The sequence below is a fragment of the Cricetulus griseus genome, chromosome 8 (genome assembly GCF_003668045.3).
Source record: "Cricetulus griseus strain 17A/GY chromosome 8, alternate assembly CriGri-PICRH-1.0, whole genome shotgun sequence".
NCBI classification, from domain to species: domain Eukaryota; kingdom Metazoa; phylum Chordata; class Mammalia; order Rodentia; family Cricetidae; genus Cricetulus; species Cricetulus griseus.
The window spans coordinates 82,432,692-82,457,767 of record NC_048601.1 but is presented as its reverse complement, the minus strand read 5'-3'; the positions used below and the strand labels follow the sequence as shown (position 1 = coordinate 82,457,767).

At 35.4% G+C, this 25,076-nt stretch overlaps 1 long non-coding RNA gene across 17 annotated transcripts; it reads left to right on the top strand.

Annotated features, from left to right (window-relative positions):
* Positions 1-7,784: 7,784 nt before the first annotated feature.
* Positions 7,785-25,060, top strand: LOC113837161. 17 transcript variants are annotated; one of them, XR_004771122.1, is made up of 7 exons: positions 8,540-8,602; positions 16,445-16,574; positions 18,699-18,769; positions 18,883-20,239; positions 20,386-20,472; positions 21,427-21,465; positions 25,028-25,060. It is a non-coding gene; the product is annotated as an uncharacterized LOC113837161 (long non-coding RNA). The 17 variants fall into 17 exon arrangements; XR_004771121.1 differs by having other exon boundaries at positions 18,883-20,472; XR_004771119.1 differs by having other exon boundaries at positions 18,883-20,472; positions 21,387-21,465.
* The last annotated feature ends 16 nt before the right edge of the window (positions 25,061-25,076 follow it).

Below are 25,076 nucleotides of genomic sequence, written 5' to 3'. Positions count from 1 at the left end.
CTATTCAAGCAGCCATCTGTTTCTGTCATTTCTCACAGTTTTTGGAAGTTGCTTGCTTTCACTTTCTGTTTACTCAGGTAATATTATTTCCTTCTAAGGTCTCTGATGGGGTTGAGGACTTTATAAACATAGTTATAGTTTTCCTTTTTCACATTCAGAATAGTAATTCACTGAAGAAATGTATCATGTTTAAGTTTGAGAGGCATAAAATATAGTTTGTGTTTTTGAATGGCAAGTGAATTAGGTACACCTTTTTGGACTTACCAATATCCAATAGTATTTTCTCTAAATTTAGTTGTACTAGACAACATTGCCTGTATTTATTGCCTGTATATATTGCATATAGTCAATGTACTTATTGTATATATATTTTCATATATTATTACAACTTTTTAAATTTAGACAAAAAGGGGGAAATGTAGTTGTACCTTGTTTATATTCAAATAAAGTTTGCTTGAAGATTAGTGAGTGGAGCTAGCGAGTCATTAATCATACATGTCTGGAGGTCTGTACAGACAGACAGGATGTGATATGACTGAGTAGAGAGAGGTTGTTATAAGGCAGGAGGAGACAGGAGCTTGTTCTCTTTTCAGCTGGGAAGTTACTGAGGTAAGGTGTGGCTTGTTCCTTAGTCTCTCTGGTGTTTCAGCATTTAACCTTACACCCTACTCTTGGCTTTTATTATTAAGACCTCTTAGAACTTGTACAACATCATGCCACTTACATTTTTGTGTCTTTCTGTTTTATTTATCTATTTATTGTAATTTTATAAGTAAATAGTGTATTTATTTAATTCCCATCCCCAACCCACAACATGACTTCCTCTATCTCCTTGCTCCCTCTCAAGTTGACTGCCTCTTAGTTAATTGTATTGTCACATATATACACACATAAATATATGTGTGTGACTAAATGTATAAATAGAAATGTCCATGGGATCCCAATCCCAAATAATATTTTGACAGCACAGTTCCTATATCTAAGGCTAAGGAAACGCCACAGAATAGAGAACAGATTATTACAGGAAAAATAGTACCAGGAAACTTGCACTGAGATTGGCTCTTCTTCATATGAGAGGGAAGTTGCACCAATTAAATCTGAAAAATATTGTTGCCTAAACAAGATCTCCATAATGTCAGGCTTAGTTGACAAGTCAATTTAGTTGGGGGAAATTTCATAAAACATCAACTTAAATGAAGAAGACAGATAGCCAATTGGTGACTGGAGAGAGAGGGGGGAAGGGAGGAGAGAGAGAGAGTGAGAGAGAATTTTCCCCAGCAATGAGCCCCATAAGTTTTTATGCAATAAAAGTTAGTCAGCCTTAAAAATAAATATATTAACAACACTAAATGGATTCAATAGGTTGTATGTATGCATTTAACCATGTGTGTGCGTTTGTATGTAGATAGATTAATAGATAATAGATGGTGGGTAGGTAGACAAATAGGTAGGCACACCAATGTTCAACAATATTTGAATTATAAATGATACATAATAAATGTATATATAGATAGATGGATAGATAGGTAGGTAGTTAGTTGGGCAGTTAGGTAGGTAGATAGATAGATAGATGACAGGCAGCTTCAACTGTCAACCTGACACTTGTTAGATTTATCTGGAAATAGATTTTCCCTGACATGTTGTGAATATTGTGTTGGTCTTTGGGCATACCTTAATTATTATGGGAAGATCTAATCAACTGAGGGAATGCAACTTTAAATTTGTTAGCCTTTAGTGTCCAATGGGGACTTTGTTATCATGTACACAATCCTAAAATATGTATGTCTATATTTTTAGAAGCATCCACATCACTATCTTTTTAAAGGTAAAGATATCAATCTTACCAAAAGCAATCTACATATTCAATCCAATCCCCATTAAACCCCAGAAAAATCTTCACAGACATTGAAGAACAATATGCACCTTTATATGAAAAAACATAAAATGCAGGGCACCCAAAACAACTTTGTGCAATAAAGGAAGTTCCAGATTCATCTGCATTCTGGACTTCAAGCTCTGCTACAGAGCTATAGTAATGAAAACAGCTTAGCATTGGCACAAAAAGAGACAGGTAGAAAAATGGAATTGAATTGAAATCCCTAATATTAACCCACACACCTATGAACACTTGATTTTTGAAAAAGAAACTAAAATTATACAATGGAAAGAAAGAAAGCATCTTCAACAAATGGTGTTGGCACAACAGGATGCCATACATAAAACTTAAGTCCAAATGGATCAAAGTCCTTAACAGTGATCCAACCACATTATACCACTTAGAAGAGAAAGTGGGAGCTACCCTCGAACAAATTGGGACAGAAGACCACTTCCTGAACATAATACCAGTAGCACAAATACTGAAACTAAAAATTAATGGAACCTCCTGAAACTGAGAAGCTTCTTTAAAGCAAAAGACACAGTAAAGAAGACAAAATGGCAGCCCACAGAATCAGAAAAATATCCCCACTAATTCCACATCTGACAGAGGCTGATTTCGAAGGCATACAAAGAACACAAAAAGCTAGTCACCAAAACACCAAATAATCCAATTAAAAAGTCAGGTATAGAGCTAAATAGAGAATTCTAAATTGAGGAATCTAAAATGGCTGAAAGACATTTAAGAAATTGATCAACATTCTTAGCCATCAGGGAAATGTGAATTAAAATAACTCTACAATACCATCTCACACCTATCACAATGGCTAAAACCAAACCCCAATGAAACCCCAATGTCAGTTTATGATGGAGAGTATGTGGATAAAGTAGAACAGTCTTCCATTGCTTGTGGGATTGCAAACTTGTACAGCCACTTTGGAAATCAGTACAGTGGTTTCTCAGGAAAATGGGAATCACTCTACCTCAACACCCAGGAGTTCCACTCTTAGGCATATTCCCAAAAGAAGCACATTTGTACAACAAGGACATCTGTTCAAGTATGTTCATTGCAGCATTATTTGTAATAGCCAGAAGCTGGAAACAATCTAGATGCCCCTCAGTTGAGCAATGGATAAAGAAAATGCTGTACATTTACACAATGGAATACTACTCAGGGGAAAAATAACAATAAAATCTTTAAATTCTCAAGCAAATGGATGGAGCTAGAAGAAACCATTCTGAGCAAGGTAACCCAGTCACAGAAAAACAAACATCATATGAACTCACTTATATATGGATATTAGGCACAGAGCAAATTACTACTAGCCAACAATCCATAACTCCAGAGAAGCTAAACAAGGAGGATCCTCAGAGAGACAAACATGGTCACCTGGAAAAGGGGAAAGGGACAAGAGCTCCTGAACAAATTGGAGCGTGTTGGGTGGGGGATGGGAAGGGAGGAAGGAAGAAGAGGAAAGGAGTAGAGGAGTGGAGAGGAGACAATGAGGGATCAAGAAGATTGAGGAGGGGGATGAATGAGGAAAGCAAGGAAAGAAATAAGTTAATAGAAGGAACCAAAATAGGTATAAAAGATTCTGGCACTAGGGAAATGTCCAGAAATTCACCAGGATGACAGCAGCTAAGAATCAAAGCAATAGTGGAGAGGCTATCTTAAATGTTCTTCCCCCAAAATGAGATTGATGACTACATTAAGTGCCACTCTAGAGACTTCATAGTAGGTGATGGAAGCAGAAGCAGAGATTCATTAAGCTCTGAGTGAAACTCTTGGAATCCAGTGGTAGATAAAAAGAAGTGATGACGATAAAAAGGGGTCAAGACGATGGTGGGGAAACCTACAGAAACAGCTGTCCTGAGCAAGTGTGAGTTCATTGACCCCATCCACATAGCTGGGGAACCAACATAGGTCCAAACAACGCCACCTGAAACTGGGTGACAGTTAGGAGGACTGGAAAGTCCTTGTGGCCTCTTGCTGTGGAACCAGTTTTTATTCCTTGTGCACAAATGGACTTTGGGAACCTCCATGGAGGGATCTCCCTCAGCCTAGATACACTGGGAGTGCCTAAGCCCTTCCTCAAATGATTTGACAGACTTGGGTGATCTCTCATGGAAGGTCTCACACTCCCTGGGTAATGGATGGGGAACAGGACTGGGGGGATCAGGGATAGAATGAGAGGATGGGAGGGAGAGAAACTGGGATTGATAATGTAAAATAAGATTGTTTCTAATTTAAATAAAAAAAACTGCACTGGAAAAAAACATAAAAAAAAAAATCTTGTATCTCACCCTGTGGGTAGTGGTAAAGTCTGCTAAACTGAGTCTTTAGGAGGCAGTGACAGGGAGATATCTGTGAGTTCAAGGCCAGGATGTTGTATAGAATGAGTTCTAGGACAGGCTCCAAAGCTACAAAGAGAAACCCTGATACAAAAAAAAAAACAGCAAAAAATTATATATCTGTAGTAATCTCATCATAATTAATACTATCCCTCCCCTTTCTTTAAGTAATATATTTTAAAAATATATACTTAATACTATATCTTCCATCTCTTTCTTCCACTTCTACATAACTTTGCCAAAATGAATGGTGAACTTTCTAGGTCAGTTTCTTGATATATTCATGAATACTGACATTAATCTATAAAAACATAAGAAAGAACCATAAGCAACAACTATAAAATCCCCAACAAACCCTAAATCAGCAACTGTGCATTTAAAGGGAATCATTTTGTTGTAAATAAAACATGCTAGATAGTCTCAAGTTTCTCCTTACAATATAATTGATTGCAGTTCTTTATTAAACTTTTACTAAATCCATCAAGAAAAATCTATAATTTCTTTAAACAATTGTGAGAACAGCGATTCAAGGAATCAATATTGAAGCACTAACTGTGGTGAAATAAGAGCATCATGGCTGCATACTAAGGACTAATACAAAATGATGGGGAAAGTACTTCTGTGTATGTTTATCTTATTGATTGTTAAATAAAATACCGTTTAGCCAATGAGACAGCAAGTTAGACAGGACTAGGAGTCAAAGAGGATTCTGGGAAATATAGTAGAGAAGTGGTGATCCAGACATGAAGTGACATAACAAGGAGACTCATATTTAAGCGAAGGAGAAACAGGAAGGGTACCTTTTCCCCTTGCTCCTACAGCAACACAATGTGTTCCACTGGCAAGGAGGGATGCCAATAAGGAGTCCAATAAGATAAGTCTTATATAATATATAGATTGATGATAATTAAGACTGAGCTAACAGATGGGAATCCTAGTCATTGGCCAAGCAGCATTGTACCTAATACAAGTTTCTGTGTATTCATTTGGGCCCTAACTCAGGTGGGTGGCTGGCGTAAAGCTCACATGTGGCAGTGGGGCTTAGGCAGCTTTTGGCAGAAAGATTTATCATAACAACAAAATAATCAACAAAAAATTCCAAAATGTTTAGCAATAGACCTAGTGACTAAGAGTGGAAATTTTATTCTTTTGTTTCTTTCCTCAACTGATAACTTTGAAAGTTAAATCATATATAGGAGTTTACCCTGGAGTATGTTTTGTGTGGCTGCATTGTATATAAAGCACAATTAATGAGAAGTTTGATAAGTTAACTGGAAAGCATTAAACTACAAATAAGTGGTCTTCATTACTGTGGTTATAGATGTTAATTTTTTTCCATTTTTTATTTAAAGTAGAAACAGGATTGATTTACATGACAATCCCATTTCTCTCTCCCTCCATTCCTACCTGCTCCCCAGTAACACCCTAATCCCTACCCTTTGTGCTCTCCAGGGAAGAGAGACCTTCTATGTGGGATATTCAGAGTCTGTCATACCCTTTGGAAGAGGGCCAAGGCCCTCCCCTGTGTGTTTAGGCTGAGAAAGATCCCTCTCTGTGGAATGGGCTCCCAAAGTCCATTCATATGCTAGGGATAAGTTCTGATCTACTATGAGAAGCCCCATAGATTTCCAAGGCTTCCTCACTGCACTCACCTTCATGGTGTCTGGATCAGTCCTGTGCTGGTTTACCAGCAATCAGTTTGGGCTCATTGAATTCCCCTTTGTTCAAATCAGCTTTTTCTGTGGGTTTCTCCATCCTGGTCTTGACCACTTTCCTCAACACTCCTCCCTCTCTGCAACTGGATTCCAGTTCAGTTCAGTGTTTTATTGCTGTGAGTGTCTGCTGCTACTTCCATCAGCTACTGGAGGAAGGCTCTAGGATCTCATTACCAGGGAAAGGCATTTAAAGTAGCCGCTCCAGTGTTGCTTAGATTGTTAGTTGATGTCATCCTTGCAGATCTCTGGACATTTCAATAGTGCCATATTTTTCTTTAAACCTATACTGGCTCCCTCTTTATGGTATCTCTAATCTTAACTCCTCTATTCTTCCCCCTACTGGAACTTCCTTATCCTCCTAACCTCCACTCCCATCCCCTTCACACATTCTCATTCTTCTAGCTTTCTCTTCCAGCACCCCATGCTTGTAATTTTCTCAGGAGCTCTTGTCCCTTTCTCCTTCTCTTGGGCACCATGTAAGTATCTCTTAGGGTCCTACTTCTTACCTCGCTTCCCTGCGGTGTGGATTGTAGGATGGTAATACTTTGCTCTATCTCTAAAATCTATATATGAGTGACTACTTACCATGTTTGTCTTTTTTAACTGGGTTACATTGCTCAGAATTGTTTTTTCTAGTTCCATCCACTTGCCTGCAAATTTCAAGATTCCCTTTTTCCCACTGTGTAGTATTCCATTGTGTAAATGTACCACATTTTCTCTATCCATTCTTCAATTGAAGAACATCTAAGTTGCTTACAGGTTCTGGTTATTACAAATATTGCTGCTATGAACATGGTTCAAGAGATGTCCTTGTTTCATGAATGTGCATCTTTAGGGTATATGCCTAAGAGTGGAATTGTTGGATCTTCTGGTACATTGATTAGAATTTTCCTAAGAAATCTCCATACTGATTTCCAAACTGGCTGTATGAGTTGGCTCTCCCACCAGCAGTGGAGGAGTGTTCCCCTTTCTCCACATCCTCTCCAGAATAAACTGTCTTTCCTGTTTTTGACAGGAGTAAGATGTTATCTCAGAGTTGTTTTGATTGGCTTTTTCCTGAGGGCTAAGGATGTTGAGAACTTTCTTAAGTGTCTATGGACCACTTTAGACTCTTCTGTTGAGAATTCTCTATTTAGCACTCTACCTCGATTTTTAATCGGATTATTAGGTGTTTGGGAAACTAGTTTCTTAAGTGATTTGTAAATTTTGGAGAACAACCCTCTGTGGGATGTGGGGTTGGTGAATATCTATTCCCATTCTGTAGGCTGCCATTTTGTTTCTTGAGTGTGCTCTTTACCTTACAGAAGCTTCTCAGTTCCAGGAATTCCCATTTATTAATTGTCAATCTCAGTGTCTGTGCTACTGGTGTTACGTTCAACAAGCAGTCTCCTGTACCATTTCATTCAAGGGAACTTCACACTTTCTCTTCTAATAAGTTCAGTCTGGCTGTATTAATGTTGAGGTCTTTGATCCATTTGGTCTTAAGTTTTGTGCATGGTGATAGACATAGATCTATGTGCAGTCTTCTACATGCCAGCATCCAGTTATGCCAACACCATTTGTGGAAGACACTTTCTTTATTCCATCGTATAATTTTACCTTCTTTGCCAAAATCAGGTGTTCATAGGTGTGTAAATTAATATCACAGTTTTCAATTCAATTCCATTGTTCTACCTATCCATTTTTGTGCCAATACCAAGCTGTTTTCAGGACTATATCTCTATAATACAGTTTGAATTCAGGACGGAGATATTTCCACAAGTTCCTTTATTGTACAGGGTTGTTTTGGCTATTCTGGGTCTTGTTTTTCTCCATATAAACTTGAGTATTGTTCTTTCAAGGTCTGTGAAGAATTGTGCCAGTATTTTGATGGAGATTTCATTGAATATGCAGATTGCTTTTGGTAAGATTGCCATTTTTACTATGTTGATCTTACCTATTTAAGAGCATGGGATATCTTTCCATTTTTGATATCTTCTTTAATTTCTTTCTTTAAAGACTCAATGTTCTTGCTATACAGGTCTTTCATTTGTTTGGTTAGCATTACCCCAAGATATTTTATGTTTTTTTGTGGCTATTGTAAAGGGTGATGTTTCTCTGATATCTTTCTCAGCCCATTTATTGTCTGTATATAGTAGGGCTACTGATTTTTTTGAGTTTATCTTGTATCCTGCCAATTTCTGAAGATGTTTAACAGTTGTAGGAATTCGTTGGTAAAGATTTTAGGGTCACTTATGTAGATTATCATAACATCTGCAAATAGTGAAAGTTTGACTTCTTCCTTTCCAATTTGTATCCTTGTGATCTCCTTGTGTTTTCTTATTGCACTAGCTAAAACTTCTAATTCAATATTGAAGAGATGGAGATAGTGGACAGCTTTGTCTTGTTCCTGATTTTAGAGGAATCACATTGAGTTTCTCTCCATTTAGTTTGATGTTGGCTTTTTTTTTTTACTCTATCAGTTCTGTTTCTGTTATCCCTGATCTCTCCAGGACCTATATCATGAAGTGTGTTGGATTTTATCAAAGGCTTTTTTCAGCATCTAGTGAGATGATCATGTGGTTTTTCTTTTTCAGTTTGTTTAAATGGTGGATTACATTGATAGATTTGGCTATGTTGAACCAACCCTGCTTCCCTGGGATGAAGCCTACTTGATCATGGTGGGTGATTTTTCTGATGTGTTCTTAGAAATGATTTTCCAGTAATTTATAGAATATTTTTGCATCAATGTTCATGAGGGATATTGGTCTGTAGTTCTTTTTCTTAGCTGTATCTTTGTGTGGCTTCGGTACCAAGGTAATTGTATCTTCTTAAAAAGACTTTTGTTATGAACCTTCTCCTTTTATTGTGCAGAACCATTTGAGTAATTTTTTGAATTTCTGGAAGAATTCTGCACTGAAACTTTTTTTTTGTTTTTGGTTGGGAGACTTTTGATGATTACTTCTATTTCATTACTGGTTATATGTCTAAGTTGTCTATCTGTTCACAAGATACAATTTTGATAAGTGATATATCTCCAGTAAATTGAACATTTCCTTTAAATTTTCAAATTTTGTGGAGTATATATTTTCAAAGTATGACCAAAAATTCTCTGAATTTCCTGAGTTTCTGTTGTTATGTCCTGCTTTTCATTTCTTATTTTGTTAATTTGCATGTTCTCTCTCTACCTTTTGGTTAGTTTCCATAAAGGTTTGCCGATCTTGTTGATTATTGAGACAACCAACTCTTTGCTACATTGATTCTTTATATTGCTTTGTTTTGACTTTGTTGATTTCTGCCTTCAGTTTGATTATTTCCTGGCATATACTCCTCCAGGTTGAGTTTGCTTCTGTTTGATCTAGAGCTTAAAATTGTCCTGTTAATTGTCTAGTGTGATTATTCTCCAGTTTCTTCATGTAAGCACTTAGTCCTGTGAACTTTCTTCTTAGTACTGCTTTTGAAGTGTCCCATAAGTTTAGGTATGTTGTATCTTCATTTTCATTGATTTCTAGGAAGTCTTTAATTTCTTACTTAATTTTTTCCTTGACCCATAAATGGTGCAATCACCCATGATAAATTACCATGAGTTTATAGGGTCTACAATTTGTGTTGTTGTTAAATTCTCACTTTAACAGTTGGTAGTCTGATAAGACACAGGGGGTTATTACAATTTTTTTGTACCTGTTGAGGTGTGCTATGTTGCAGAGTATGTGGCCAATTTTGGAGAAGGCTCTATTTGGTGTTGAATAGAAATTATATTCTTTTGTGTTCTGTTGGGATATTCTATAGATGTCTGTTAATCCCAATTGGGCTTATCTTCTGTTAGATCCTTTGTCTCTTTGTTAAGTTTCTTTCTGGTGTTCCTGTCTAATGTTGAGAGTAGGGTGTTGAAGTCTTCCATTACATCTGTTTGTGGTCCTATGAGTGATTTTTGTTTTAGTAATATTTCTTTTATGAACATGGGTGCTTTGGATTTGTGGCACAGATATTCAGAATTGAGACTTCTTCTTGGTGGATTTTTCCTGTGATGAATATGAAATGACCTTCTTCATCTCTTTTGATTGATTTTAGTTTGAAGTCTAATTTCTTTGATACTAGGATAGTTACATCAGCTTGTTTCTTGGGTCCATTTGATTGGAAAATCTTATTTCAAGCATTTAATTTGAAGTAATGTCTGTCTGTAAAATTAGGGTGTCTTTCTTGTATACAGCAGAAGGATGGATTTTGTCTTCATATCAATTCTGTTAGCACTGTGTCTTTTTATAGGCAAGTTAAGACCATTAATATTGAGGGTAATTAAGGACCATTGTGTTTTAACTTTTCTTTGTTTTTGATTTGTTGTTGGTGGTCGTAATGTGTATGGATTTACCCCACTTATTCTTTTGGCTTTTGGTAAAGCAGGATTATTTTTCCCCATGTTTTTGTGAGTGTAGTTAACTTCATTAGGTTGGAGTTTTACTTCCTGTATTTTCTGTAGGGCTGGATTAGTGATTAGATTGTTAGTTGGTGTCATCTTTGTAGATCTCCAGACATTTCCCTAGTGCCTGATTTTTCTTTAAACCTATAATGCATTCTTCTATTGTATTATCTCTTATCTTGCTTTCTTCTGTTCTTTGGTTTGCCAGTATTTTATTGAGCATTTTTGCATCGATATTAATGAGGGATATTGGTCTATAGTTCTCTTTCTTAGTTGTGTCTTTGTGTGGCTTGAGTACCAAGGTAATTTTAGCCTAGTAAAAAAGAGTTTGGCAATGCACATTCTGCTTCTGTTGTACGGAACAATTTGAGGAGTATTGGTATGAGATCTTCTTTGAATTTCTGGTAGAATCCTGCACTGAAGCCATGTGATCGTGGGCTGTTTTTGGTTGGGAGATTTTGATGATTGCTTCCATTTCCTTTAGGAATATAGTTCTGTTTAAGTTTCTTATCTGTTCTTGATTTAATTTGGTTAGGTGATAACCTGTCCAGAACATTGTCCAATTCATTTAAATTTTCCAATTTTGTGGAGTAGAGGTTTTCAAAGTATGACCTAAAGATTCTCTGGATTTCCTCAGTGTCCGTTTTTATGTCCCCCTTTTCATTTCTGATTTTTTTAATTTGTATGATCTCTCTCTGCGTTTTGGTTAGTTTGGATAAAAGTTTGTCTATTTTGCTGATTTTCTTGAAGAACCAACTCTTTGTTATATTGATTCTTTAAATTGTTTTCCTTGTTTCAACTTCATTGATTCCTGCCATCAATTTGATAATTTCCTGGAATTTACTCCTCGGTGGGGGGGGGATTTGCTTCCATTTGTTCTACAGCTTTCTGCTGTGATGTCAATTCTGGTGTAACTATTCTCTAATTTCTTCATGTAAGCACTTAGAACTATGAACTTTCCTCTTAGTACTGCTAACAATGTGTCCCATGTGTTTGGGTATGGTGTCTCTTCATTTTCATTGAATTCTAGGAAGTCTTTAATTTCCTTCTTTATTTCTTCTTTGATCCAGTAGTGATGCAATTGCATATTTTTTCAGTTTCCATGAGTTGGTAAGTTTTATGCAGTTTGTGTTATTTTTAAATTCTAACTGTAAAGCATGGTGGTCTGACAAGACACAGGGGGTTATTCCAATATTTTTGTACCTGTTGAGGTTTGCTATGTTGCTGAGTATGTGATTGATTTTTACAGAATGTTCCATGTGATGCTGAAAAGAAGGTATATTCTTTTGTGTTTAAATGGAATGTTCTATAGGTATCAGTTAATCTCAATTGGGTCATAACTTCTGTTAGTTCCTTAGTCTCTTTGTTAAGTCTCTGTCTATTGGTCCTGCCCAGTGGTGATAATGGGGTGTTGAAGTCTCCACTATAACTGTGTGAGGTCTTATTTTTTATTTGAGTTTTAATAATGTTTCTTTTATGAACGTTGGTGTCTTTGTATTTGGGGCATAAATGTTTAGAATTGAGACCTCTTCCTGATGCATTTTCCTATGATGAGTGTAAAATGACCTTCTTCATCTCTTTTGATTGATTTTAGTTTGAAGTCTAATTTGTCAGGTACCAGGATAGCTACCCCAGTTTGTTTCGTGGGTCCATTTGATTGGAATATTGTATCTGAACCCTTTACTCTGAGGTTATGTCTGTCTTTGAAGTTGAGGTGTGTTTCTTGGATGCATATTCTGTCTTCATATCCATTCTGTTAGCCTCTATCTTTTAATTGGTGAGTTAAGTTTATTAATATTGAGGGAATTTAATGAACATTGAGTGCTTATTCTTGTTTGTTTTTTATTCATTTTTGGTAGTGGTATTGCATATGGCTTTACCCTGCTTTTTCTTTTGGGTTTGGTAAAGTGGGATTATCTATTGCCTATGTTTTTGTGAGTGTAGTTAATTTCCTTAGGTTGGATTATTCCTTTCAGTATTTTCTGTGGGGCTTGACTAGTGGTTACATATTGTTGAAATCTGGTTTTGTCATGGTATATCTTGTTTTCTCCATTTATAGTGATTGAAAGCTTTGCTGGGTATAGTAGTCTGTGCTGTTATCTGTTTTCTATTAGAGTTATTAGACTATCTATCCATGTCCTTCTGGCTTCCAGAGTTTCCATGGAAATGTCTGGTATATTTCTGATAGGTTTGCCTTTATATGTTACTTGACTTTTTTTCCTTTGCTGCTCTTAATACTCTTTTTTTATTCTGTATGTTGGTGTTTTAATATTTATGTGACTAGGGGATTTTCATTTGTTGTCCACTCTACTTGGTGTTCTATAGGCTTCATCTACTTTCATTGGCATGTCTTTCTTTATGTTGGGAAAGTTTTCTTCTATGATTTTGTTGAATATGTTTTCTGCACATTTGAGTTGGGTTTCTTTACCTTCTTTTATACTTATTATCTTTAAGTTTGCTCTTTTCACTGTGTCCCGTATTTCCTGGATATTTTGTGTTAAGGATTTGTTGCACTTAAGATTTTCTTTGCTTGATGAAACTATTTCTTTTAGTTTATCTTCATTGTCTGAGATTCTGTCTCCCATCTTTTGTATTCTATTGGTTATGCTTGCATCTGTGGTTCCTGATTGTTCAGTCAGCTTTTCAGGCATTTTCCACTTCCAGCATTCCCTCAGTTTATGTTTTCTTTATTGTTTCAATTTCAGTTTTCATGTATTGAACTGTGTGAATTGTTTCCTTCAGTTTTTCATTGTATTTTCATGGGGTTCCTTAAAAGATTTGTGGATTTCTTACATCTTTTGGTTTGTCTTTTCTTCCATTTCTCTAAAGGATTTTCTCATTTCTTCTCTTATTGTCTCTATCATCTGCATGAAATTGTTTTTAAGGTTGCTCTCTTCTGCTTCTTCTGTATTGGAATGTTCAGTCTCTAGGCTCTGTTGGCATCATTTTGGTTTTGCTGTTGCTGGATGTGTTCCTATATTGTCATCTTTCCATCTTTACTTCCAGTGGGTGCAGGTGGTATCTCTTACTTTCCTGGTCCATCATTCTTTGCCGGTGGGTACAAGAGTGTCCAATACTCTGATGGGTCTCAAGGTGGGTGCAGGCAGGTCTGATGCACTTTGTCTCCAGGTGAGTGGAAGCAGGACTAGCAAAGAGATGTCAGCAGACTCAAGCATGCTTGGTCCTTGGGACCAAGTCATCCTGCCTGTAGACCCCAGGATGGTTGTTCCCAGAGTGGGTAGACAGAAGTTGGGCCCAAGGCTGGGTCTGAATCAGCTCACCTCTACCCTGAGTGGGGGTGGGAGTAGCCCAGAGTTCTTAGAGTGGACAGGCAGAAGTTGGGTTGAAGGTATATTTTTAAGTCAATCCAACCATTTGAAAAATTAAAAAGGAAATACAGATGAAGAGAATAGGTTATGGCTTAGGATCATATATATCATTAACTTGGAGTTTGAAATTAGTTTACCAAAATGATTTTTATTAACAGTACAATTAATCTGTTGAAATTGAAAAGAAAATATGATTAATGTTTTGGGATACTGTATTGAATTATGTATCTATGCTATAAAGACAGACACCTCATAATTTTGATGCAATTCATCATTGCCGTAAGTAAATCAGATATGCATCTGTTTCCCTACATGTCTAAATTGCTGGTCTAAAAACAGAAGCTCTAAACTCAATTCTGGAACAGAAGAGTTCATTCAATTAACATAGGAAACAATATGTAAACATAAATTATAGTATTCATCCCGTCTTCAGATTTAGAACTCTAATGTGACTTTTTTTATGAGAATATATTCACTATTGATCCCTCTATTCACTCAGAGATATTCATCAAAACACATTAGAAATTTTATCACCTATTTGAAATTTTTATGCATAGTCCATGGATTAAAAAGCTTACCATTAATGCAGTATCAATGTGTCTGTGGTATTACTGCCTAGTTTCATTTCAATTTTCTTATAATATCAGAGAGAACTGTATAGTAGAGCATTCCAACTCATTCTTTTTTTTCTATTACTTTTATTGAAATTAGAAACAAGCTTGTTTTATATGTCAACCCAGTTCCCTCTATCTACCTTGCTCCCCTCTCCTGCATTATCCCCCTAACCCATCTGCTTTCTGGTCCCCGGGGAGGCTGAGTCCTTCCCTGAGAGATCTTCAAGTCTGTGATATCATTTGGAGCAGGGCCTAATTCCTGCCCTGTGTGTCTAGGCTGAGAGAGTATCCCTCTATGTGGAATGGGCTCCCAAAGTCCATTCCTATGCTAAGGATGAATACTGATCTACTATCAGAGGCTCCATAGATTGACCAGTCCTTCTCACTGACACCCAAGTTCAGGCAGTCTGGAACAGTCCTATGCTGGTTTCCCAGCTATCAGTCTGGGGTCCAAGAGATCCCCATTGTTCAGTTCAGCTGTTTATGTGGGTTTCACCAGCCTGGTCTTGACCCCTTTGCTCATCACTCCTCCCTGTCTGTAACTGGATTCCCGGAGTTCGGTTCAATGTTTAGCTGTGGGTGTCTGCTTCTGTTTATATCAGCTACTAGATGAAGGCTCTAGGATGACATATAAGGTAGTCATCAATCTCAGTATTGGAGAAGGTCTTTTAAGGTAGTCTCTCCACTATTCCTTAGATTATTAGTTGGTGTCATCCTTCTAGATCTCTGGACATTTCCCTAGTGCCTGATTTCTCTTTAAACCAATAATGACTCCCTCTATTATGGTATCTCTTATCTTGCTCTCCTCTAATCTTCACCCAACTCAGTCTTCCTGCTTTCTCATGTCCTCCTCTCCCCTCCTTTTCTCTCCTTCTGTTTCTTCTAGCTCCAGCTCCCCTCCCACAATTCTCCCAATTAGGTCATGAGATCTTGTCCCTTTCTTCATGTATGTTTTTCTTAGGGTCCTCCTTGTTTCCTAGCTTCTCTGGAGGTGTAGCTTTTAGGCTAGTAATCTTTTGGTTGTCTAAAATCCATATTTGAGTGAGTTCATACTATGTCCGTCTTTTTGTGACTGGGTCATATTGCTCAGGATTGTTCTTCAAATTCCATCCATTTGCCAGTGCATTTCAAGATTCCATTGTTCCTTTCTGCTGAGTAGTACTCCATTGTGTAAATTCACCACATTTTCTTTATCTATTCTTAAATTGAGAGGCATCTAGATTTTTTTTTTTTTGCCTGCATTTGGGCATATACTTTCTGAAGGGGCAACACATTTCAAGTATCTTTGTGGTCTACTGTGTGTTCTATATCAAAGAAAAACACTGCTTTCTGCATATTACATTAAATAAGAAAAAAGGTGGTTGTGTTTGAAAAGCTCAATGGTGAAAAAATAGATAAAAATACTTCAAGTTTTAGTATATGGCCACTTTGTTATTGTATTTATTTATATTTTTCTCTATTCAATTATAAAGATGTTACAAAATCTATCCTAGATATGTTGGGACATTCTGTGGTCTCAGCATTTGCCAGGTATTATCGGAGAGTGTAGAAACATGAAGAAATTCTGTTCAAAGTCACTACTTTCATGTAAGCCAGTGACACATGAGAATACATCTCACACAAATATGCATCTGATTTTCCGTTAAAAAAGAATTTTTACATTTAAACTTCATAGAGTTGAACTGGAAACTCTACATAGACATTTTTACTATTTAACCACTACAAAGTTATTGCATATTTTACTATTAATATAATATTCAAAGAATTGCTGTTGGTCAGAAATATGTTTAAAATATTTATTTGAAAGATGATTAGAGAAAAACCAGATTGCATACTCATGGAAATACAATCAGTCAATATTTCTGTTCTGAGATATCTCATTCTGACTATGCTCATTCATGCATATAATGTCACCCATCTAGCTTGTCATGATCATGGTAATAGAATTCATTGTAACACAGTGTTTCTGGCATATTCAGTAATGTTATGCTCCACTGAATTCTTATAACATAGCCTTCAATAAAGCAATGCTACACACATATAAATAATGACTATGGGACTGTTCTGAAAATTAAAAACAAACAAAGAACTAAATAAAAGGCTCAGTGAAAGCAGGCTCATCACACATTATTGAATCTGAAATCCTTTGTGTTTCTCTTTCAGTTCATCATTTCACTGGCAGATGAAAAACTGATTTTTCAGCCCCAGATGAAAGAGAAACTTCTAGAAGATGAAGGTTATTCTGCTTGCTGTTCTTGTCTGTTTGGTGTCTTCCATGAAGGAGCCTTTACTGGTACAAGGATGGGCTTTCAGGGGGTTATACACTGGCAAAGGGTGCTGTGGTGAATTTCCAAATTTTACAACTGATGATCAATGTGATTCTATGAATTTGTGCACCTCCATGTCTTAAAAATTATTTGTGTTAGTTTCGAGATTTTAATTACTTCATTTGCATTTCCTTTATTGCCTAACTTCTTGTTTTAAGGATACAATTACTTCATTTGTGCTTCCTATATTGCCTCCTTTCTTGGGTAAAGGTTAGAAAATCACCTTTTATAATACCATTTTTTACATACCATATATACTTTACCACAATTAATAATATTTTCATAGCTAAAACCTCATCCATAATTTCATACAGTATTTCACTGTCTTAAAATAAGTCAGAGATGAATTTTGATAAACACCATAGAAAAACTTAATCAATCTAATACTTGCATGACAAATACATTGTATATTATGCATTTGATGCTTCGGTCTCTTTATGTTTGAAAGTCATCCTACTATGTTCAATGTGTGGGATATCACTGACATGAATTATAATCCAGTTACATATCCAATAAAAAGACTTGGTTATTTTTGAAGTTTGCGTGTGTGTGTGTGTGTGTGTGTGTGTGTGTGTGTGTGTGTGTGTGTGTGTGTGTAATTGTCCATGACAACTGCAGGTTCATAAAAATGCAGCAAGGGTATAGTAATCAGAGCAAAACCAACTAGCAGGACAGTTTTACCTCATATTTCCTCAGATTACAGTGGTTTCTCCTTGGAAAATAAAGCCAAATGCCTTGACATACAGACATTTTATCATTCATATATGCATTGCATGCATTTGTAGGTAGATTTTATTATATTTTTGCATTATTTATATGCATTGAAGATGCTTTATAATAGGAAGCTCTGATCTGTATTTTACATTTTCTCCATCTTATTCTGTATGATAAAAATCTATTATCCTTTATTAATTAAGTTTATATGTATATACATATATATGTTTCAAATAACATTTTGGTATTTTAAGGTATAAATAGAAATACACAATAATGCTCTTATCACACTATGTATGCTATAAAATGCTGTCTACTTCTTTAGTTGAAATAGTATAATTTACTTAGTTTTCCTAACCATTGTTTTTTCTTAGAATTTTTATTAATTTTTTTATCATTGTATGTGTGTGGGTACTTGGGCTGCATGTTGCATTATACTTATGCAGCACTCACAAAGGCCATTTGATATTATGAACAATAAAATCAAAAGAGGTTGTGTGCCAACATATGGATGCCCAGACTCTATCCCAGATCCTCTGAGTGATGAATCTAATATCAGTTGATACTTAGTTTTCAGGGAGTTTTTATACCATCTACCTAGCAGCCAAACATGTGATCTTGACACAAGAAAATAGTCAAGTGAGGATTTTGATGCGTGAAGTGAAGTATTTTGAGAATTACACACTCATGAGCATGACATTCTATGTTAGGTAAGAACCTTTTATTCAAGTAGAATTAATGGTTTGTTAAAATGGGATTCAAAGCATTCAGCATATATTTCTGAAATGAGATTATGGGGATCTTATAATAATTCAAATAAAGCTGGAGTTGAGAGTCACTGCATCAAAAATATTGGGTTTTAGCATTAATATCTTGATGTTTTAATATTTAGTCTATTAAAATAGTTAAAACACTGAACTCAGGGATTAAAAACTACGTTGTGGAAAAAACCAATGCTTGCAGAAAGTAAAGTATTAATAAATGTAAATATAAGTAAAGGAAAATATGAGATAGTAACAGTAAAGTAGTATGTACAACCTCACTGTGAAAAATGTTCCTTCTCTTGAAAATCATCCTGAAAATTATACACTTACTATGGAATTAACATGGTCACTGGCATCACTTATGTGACTGGGAAAACAAGCAGTTTTATATTTGAGCCACATTCCTATCCACACATCCCAATTTGTGTAGGAAATAACATATCAAAAATACTATTAATGAAAAAATTTACAAACCATGGCATAGCAAAAGAAACTGTAAACATGACAATGAATATGTCTTCCTTTCAGCAAGAATAGACTTATTGAGGCAGAAACATGTGGGATAATGAATATTAAATAATTAGTGGTTATTATTTATTGTATTCTGTTTAGGAAAAATAGGAAGTGCCAACTACACACAGTTTGGGCCGAGAGACCACCACAAATTTGCTACTTACGGACATGTGAGTGTCTCTGGACAAGGATTGGTGGTGTTATTTACATTTTCTGTAACTAATCCCATCTTTATATGGAGTATCTTCAGGTGAGAAGTATTCTGTTGTACCTTACATTACAGGGAGAGATTTCTTTGTAAAACACAAAGAAAAGGTTGGGGCTGAGAAAATCGTTGGGATCTGGGTGTTGCGTGATGTCCCTCGTCATTTCCCAAAAATCTACTATGAGCCACAGCTACAGGGGGGGTTAATCAGACGTAAGTAAAGTCTCCATTATCTGTTTTCCACAACCATGAGGAAATAAAATGCACATATGAGTAATTACGTAGTAAAAAAAATTAACAAACAAACTAATAAATAATTACAAGTGATTCTAAAGTTGATCATGTACAGTCATATACATGACTTTGGTATTTTGTGTTACAAGATAATGGAATTTTCCCTGTCAATAATTTGATGCAAAATTTCTTATAGTTTTTATTGTCCTAGCAAACCTGCGATTATTATGAAAGAATTTTTGATGTTTTTTAGAAATAATATAATTAAAAATAACCACCAGATACAAATGAGTAGCATTATATGGACTCAAAAAATTATATTTATGAAAAATTATAAATTGTATTTATTTTATGCAGTAATATTTTATGTAATCTATATTATATATAATTTATATAAGCATGCAATGATAATCTGAAAAAGACACTAATTTCAAGGAGATTGTGGAGGGGCAGACACTGTAAATATAAGGAAGAAAGGAAACTGGCAAAATGATGTAATTATATTAAAATCTCAATAAATAAGTAAATAAGAGATTCTATATCATGTTTTAATGAAGCACAAATTGTTTCTTCCCAGATCCAAGTAAATTTCTTATTTCGATACATTTTTTCTCGAACACCACCATCATATTTGAAGCTGAATATGTTAATGATTTGGGGTTCGCACAGAGGCTGACTGGAGTATTTGGTTGGTAATTTTCATATGGGAGAAAGTATTTTTCTGTTTGTTAGTTACAACATAACTCTGGTCCAACATTTCATTGTGTGATGCATTCATGCAGGAAGATGTCCACACATGTGTTCTCAAACACGATCAGTATTGTGTAAAGTTGATTGGAATTGTACAGGATAATAATTTTAACAATACTTTTAGTATTCTTGATTTCTAAATAAGAGTGTTAGATATGAGGGGGTAGAAATTTATTGATACATTCACAGAAAGAATGTTTGGCCTGACATCAGAATGATTTGTCTGAATGTAATCCTCATTCAGGTGGGTATAACAAAGTAATGGGATTTACCAACAATTTGATGAATTCAGACTTTTAGGTTTGATGATAACAAACATGTATTCTAACTTTTCCTCCATGAAATGAAGCAAAGGGAACAAATATTACTGAAGAAACATGGAAAAGATATGTGAAGCTGACACAGGACTACAAAATCCCTTTAAAAAATATTGAGAATGTCTATGAAGCAGGTATTTCAGTTTCTGTAAACTGATCTGAAATTAGAGCAAATCACAAAGATTCTTTTTTTGTCTTAGCAATGTAAAATCCTTGGAGAATATATGAAAGAAATACAGTAATATTTTTAAATTTTCTCCTTTTTTGTTTCAATTCACAGATGCATGTCCTAAGTGGGAGCATTGACTCAGTCAGCAGAAGCATGGAGCATGTCATTGTTGGCTACTCATTGAAATCAATTTTTGAGGTCTATTCAATCATGTAATCTAAAAGTATTCATATTGTCACTCTGGAAATTCTGTGTATACTCCTTTTATCAATAATTAATACTGATTTCATCTTTGATTAAATACATCGATTTCAAATATTGCAAAAGTGTTTTCAAAAAGTACCCAATGTGCATCATGCAGTGGATTCTACTAAGAACCAAAATAGTGGCTGCCTCAATCATCTCACTGTAAATTTTAAAACTTGGCAGGTAGAAATTTATAAATTTCCTAAGCATGTCATGTATTTTATATTATCTATGTGAATTTTTCAGAAAAAAATTCTAAAGTATTTTATAGGAACACACAGTGTAAAGTGTCCCCCAAATGGTGGATTCTCATATGTACACATCTGACCAGGATTTATAACAGATGTTTTCAGAGTTGTTTCACTAGAGGCAATCCTACAACTATCTATATCTATATATCTATGAAACAACAATTATTGAAAGATTGTTGTTTTATGCTAAAGTTTTATTAGGCAAGTACATTGCTTTCTTTCTTGTTGTTAGAAGGAGATAGACACTGAAGTCAAAAAATATGTTTAATATTCTTTAATGATATATATATTTAATGTTTACATAATAAAGTACAATAATTCAATTATTATTACTTTACTAATTATCCACAGCAACTGTAAGCATTTAATGGAAGTGATTTTTCAACTTATCATTTCATTTATGCCCTCAGTTTGATTATTTCCTGGTATGTACTCATCCAGGGGAAATTTGCTTCCATTTGTTTGAGAGCTTTCTGCTGTGATGTCAATTCTTTTGTGACTATTCTCTAGGATATTCATGTGAGCACTTAGAGCAATGAACTTTCCTCTTAGTACTGCTAACAATGTGTCCCACGTGTTTGGGTAAGGTGTCTCTTCATTTTCATTGAATTCTAGGAAGTCTTTAATTTCCTTCTTTATTTCTTCGTTGATCCAGTAGTGATACAATTGCACATTGTTCGGTTTCCATGAGTTGGTAAGTTTTATGCAGTTTGTTTTATTTTTGAATTCTAACTGTAAAGCATGGTGGTCTGATAAGACACAGGGGGTTATTCCAATATTTTTGTACCTGTTGAGGTTTGCTATGTTGCTGAGTATGTGATTGATTTTACAGAATGTTCCATGTGATGCTGAAAAGAAGGTATATTCTTTTGTGTTTAAATGGAATATTCTATAGGTATCTGTTAATCTCAATTGGGACATAAATTCTTTTATTTCCTTAGTCTCTTTGTTAAGTCTCTGTCTATTGGTCCTGTCCAGTGGTGATAGTGTGGTGTTGAAGTCTCCTACTATAACTGTGTGAGGTCTTATTTTTTATTTGAGTTTTAATAATGTTTCTTTTATGAACGTTGGTGTCTTTGTATTTGGGGCATAGATGTTTAGAATTGAGACCTCTTCCTGATGGGTTTTTCCTGTGATGAGTGTAAAATGACCTTCTTCATCTCTTTTGATTGATTTTAGTTTGAAGTCTAATTTGTCAGGTACCAGGATAGCTACCCCAGTTTGTTTTGTGGGTTCATTTGATTGGATTATTGTATCTGAACCCTTTACTCTGAGGTTATGTCTGTCTTTGAGGTTGAGGTGTGTTTCTTGGATGCAGCAGAAGGATGGATTCTGTCTTCATATCCATTCTGTTAGCCTCTATCTTTTTATTGGTGACTTAATTTTATTAATATTAAGAGAAATTAAGGACCATTGAGGGCTTATTCATTTTTGTTTTTGATTTGTTTTTGTTAGTGGTATTGTATGTGGATTTACCCTGCTTTTTCTTTGGGGTTTTGGTAAAGTGGGATTATCTATTCCCTATGTATTTGTGAGTGTAGTTAATTGCCTTAGTTTGGAGTTTTCCTTCCAGTACTTTCTGTGGGGCTGGATTAGTGGTTACATATTGTTGAAATCTGGTTTTGTCATAGTATATGTTGTTTTCTCCATTTATAGTGATTGAAAGCTTTTCTGGGTATAATAATCTGTGCTGGATTCTGTGTTCTCTTAGAGTTGTTAAAATATCTATCCAGGTCCTTCTGGCTTTCAGAGTTTCCATGGAGATATCTGGTGTAATTGTGATAGGTTTGCCTTTATATGTTATTTGACCTTTTTCCTTTGCTGTTCTTAATATACTTTCTTTATTCTTTACGTTTTCTGTTTTAAAATTTATGTGACAAGGGGACTTTCATTTGTTGTCCAATCTATTTGGTGTTCTGTAGGCTTCTTCTACTTTCATTGGCATGTTTTTCTTTAGGTTGGGAAAGTTTTCTTCTATGATGTTATTGAATGTTTTCTGCACCTTTGAGTTGGGTTTCTTCACCTTCTTTTCTACCTATTGTCCTTAGGTTTGGTCTTTTCAAGGTGTCCCATATTTCCTGGATATTTTGTGTTAAGGACTTGTTGGACTTAAGATTTTCTTTGTTTGATGAATTTATTTCCTCTAGTTTATCTTTAGCATCTGAGATTCTGTCTTCTATCTCTTATATTCTATTGGTTATGCTTGCATTGTGGTTCCTGATTGTTTACTCAGCTTTTCCACTTACAGTATTCCCTCATCTTGGGTTTTCTTTATTGTCTCTATTTCAATTTTCAGGTCTTGGACTGCTTCCTTCAGCTGTTTAATTGTATTTCCATGTCTTTCCTTGATTTCTTGCATCTTTTGGTTTGTGTTTTCTTCCATTTCACTGAAGGACTTTCTTATTTCCTCTTTTAAGGTCTCTGTCATCTGCATGAAGTAGTTTTTAAGATTTCTCTCTTCTGCTTCATCTGTGTTGAGATGTTCAGGTCTTGCTGGTGTAGAGTCCCTAGACTCTGGTGATGTCATATTGGTTTTCCTGTTGTTGGATGTGTTCTTATATTGTTCTTTTCCCATCTCTTCTTCCAGTGGGTACAGGTGGTGTCTCTTCCTTTCCTGTGTGTATGGGTCCAAGGTTGTCTTCCCATCAGGGCAAGAGAGTCCCATACTCTGGTGGGGTCTTTGGGTGGGTGTAGGCCCATCTGAGGCACTTCCTCTCCAGGTGGGTGGGAGCAGGACTAGCACAGAGATGTCATCAGACTCAGGCATGCTTGGTCCTCAGGGGTTTAGTGGATCTTCCAGCAGACCTCAGGATGGGAGTTCACAGAGTGGGCAGGTACAAGTTGGGCCCAAGGCAGGGGTTGAACCAGTTCACCTCTGCCCTCAGTGGGGGTAGGAATAGCCCAGCAATCTCAGAGGACTCAGGGTTTCTTGGTCCTCAAAGGCCAAATCAATCTGCCTGCAGACCCCAGGACGGGAGTTCCCTGAAAAGATCATTTAATGTACACACATACAGGAGATAGAATGTCTTCACTAGACATGTGCTGCTGCTTCTGGTGTAGGCATGCCCAGTGCTATGAGGAAATTCTAAGAATTTCATCAATTATTAAAGAAGTTTCATTACAACTTTGATATTTTCAAAAATTATATTCTGATTATAGCTTTCCCTACCCCAGATCCTTCCAGATCCTCTCCACCCACCCAAATCCACACCGTTTCAGTTTCTTTCACACTATAATATAAAGTAAATTTTATTAAACAATAAAAAGCTATACAACAGAGTGTCCTATTGATGTGAGTTGTTATAAGACATTCATAATTTTGGCTGAGGCTGAAATAAGAGTGGGAAAATTACAACAGTTTTGGTCATGCAAACTTGAATTTTGGTGGGGGTGGGTGTGTGTGTTCATCTCACAGGGTCCAGCCCACCCAATGTCATGATTAGAAACATTGCCTCTACTTCTATGTCATTCTGTGTTGTGCTTAATAATGCACAGTGACACTTCAAGATTTTTCTTGTTTGGTGTGGATCCATAGGCTTATTTTAATATACAAAGAACTATAAACAAATACAGAGCCCTGAGTATGGAATAATTGTCACCTCAGGGATAAGATTGCTAGTCTTTTATCCAGTACAAAATGATCAGCCCTGAAATCATATATACCCAGAGAACAAGAAAAGGATGCAGCTAGTACTTTTGATATATTTACATAAGCATTTATGTCTATAAATGTAGCAATGATAATTAGTCTGTGAATGTGAATAGGAATAAGCAGGATATGAGTATTTGGAAAGAGGAGAGTGTGGGGATCAATGAAGTAACTATATTTGAATATCTTATATAATTTTGAAGTGTATGTTTTAATATATAACATTATTATATAACATGCATTTTCTAATAATATATTTATTATATATTATATAAAGAATTTATGTTTGGGTAATAGATTTAATTCTTACTTATTTGTATAAAACATATACATTTAAATAGTGTTTAATATTTAGGTATTAATATAAATAAATTAAACATATCTTATATGTCTTTATAGATAACATATAATTGTACTGTATTTGTTTGAACAGTAATGAAAGCCAATAGGCTTATATGTTTCCATGCTTGATCTTTAGGAAGAGATGCTACTTGACAGGGATTATAATGTTGGCCTTCCTGCAGTTTATCAGCATATTTTAATGTGATGAGATTTTCATATAGGTTCTTGATTAACTTTTGATGTTCACCTTCTCTCTTATTCACAGTTCTGTTGCTGTGTAGAGACACCATGACCAAGGCAAGTATTATAAGAGA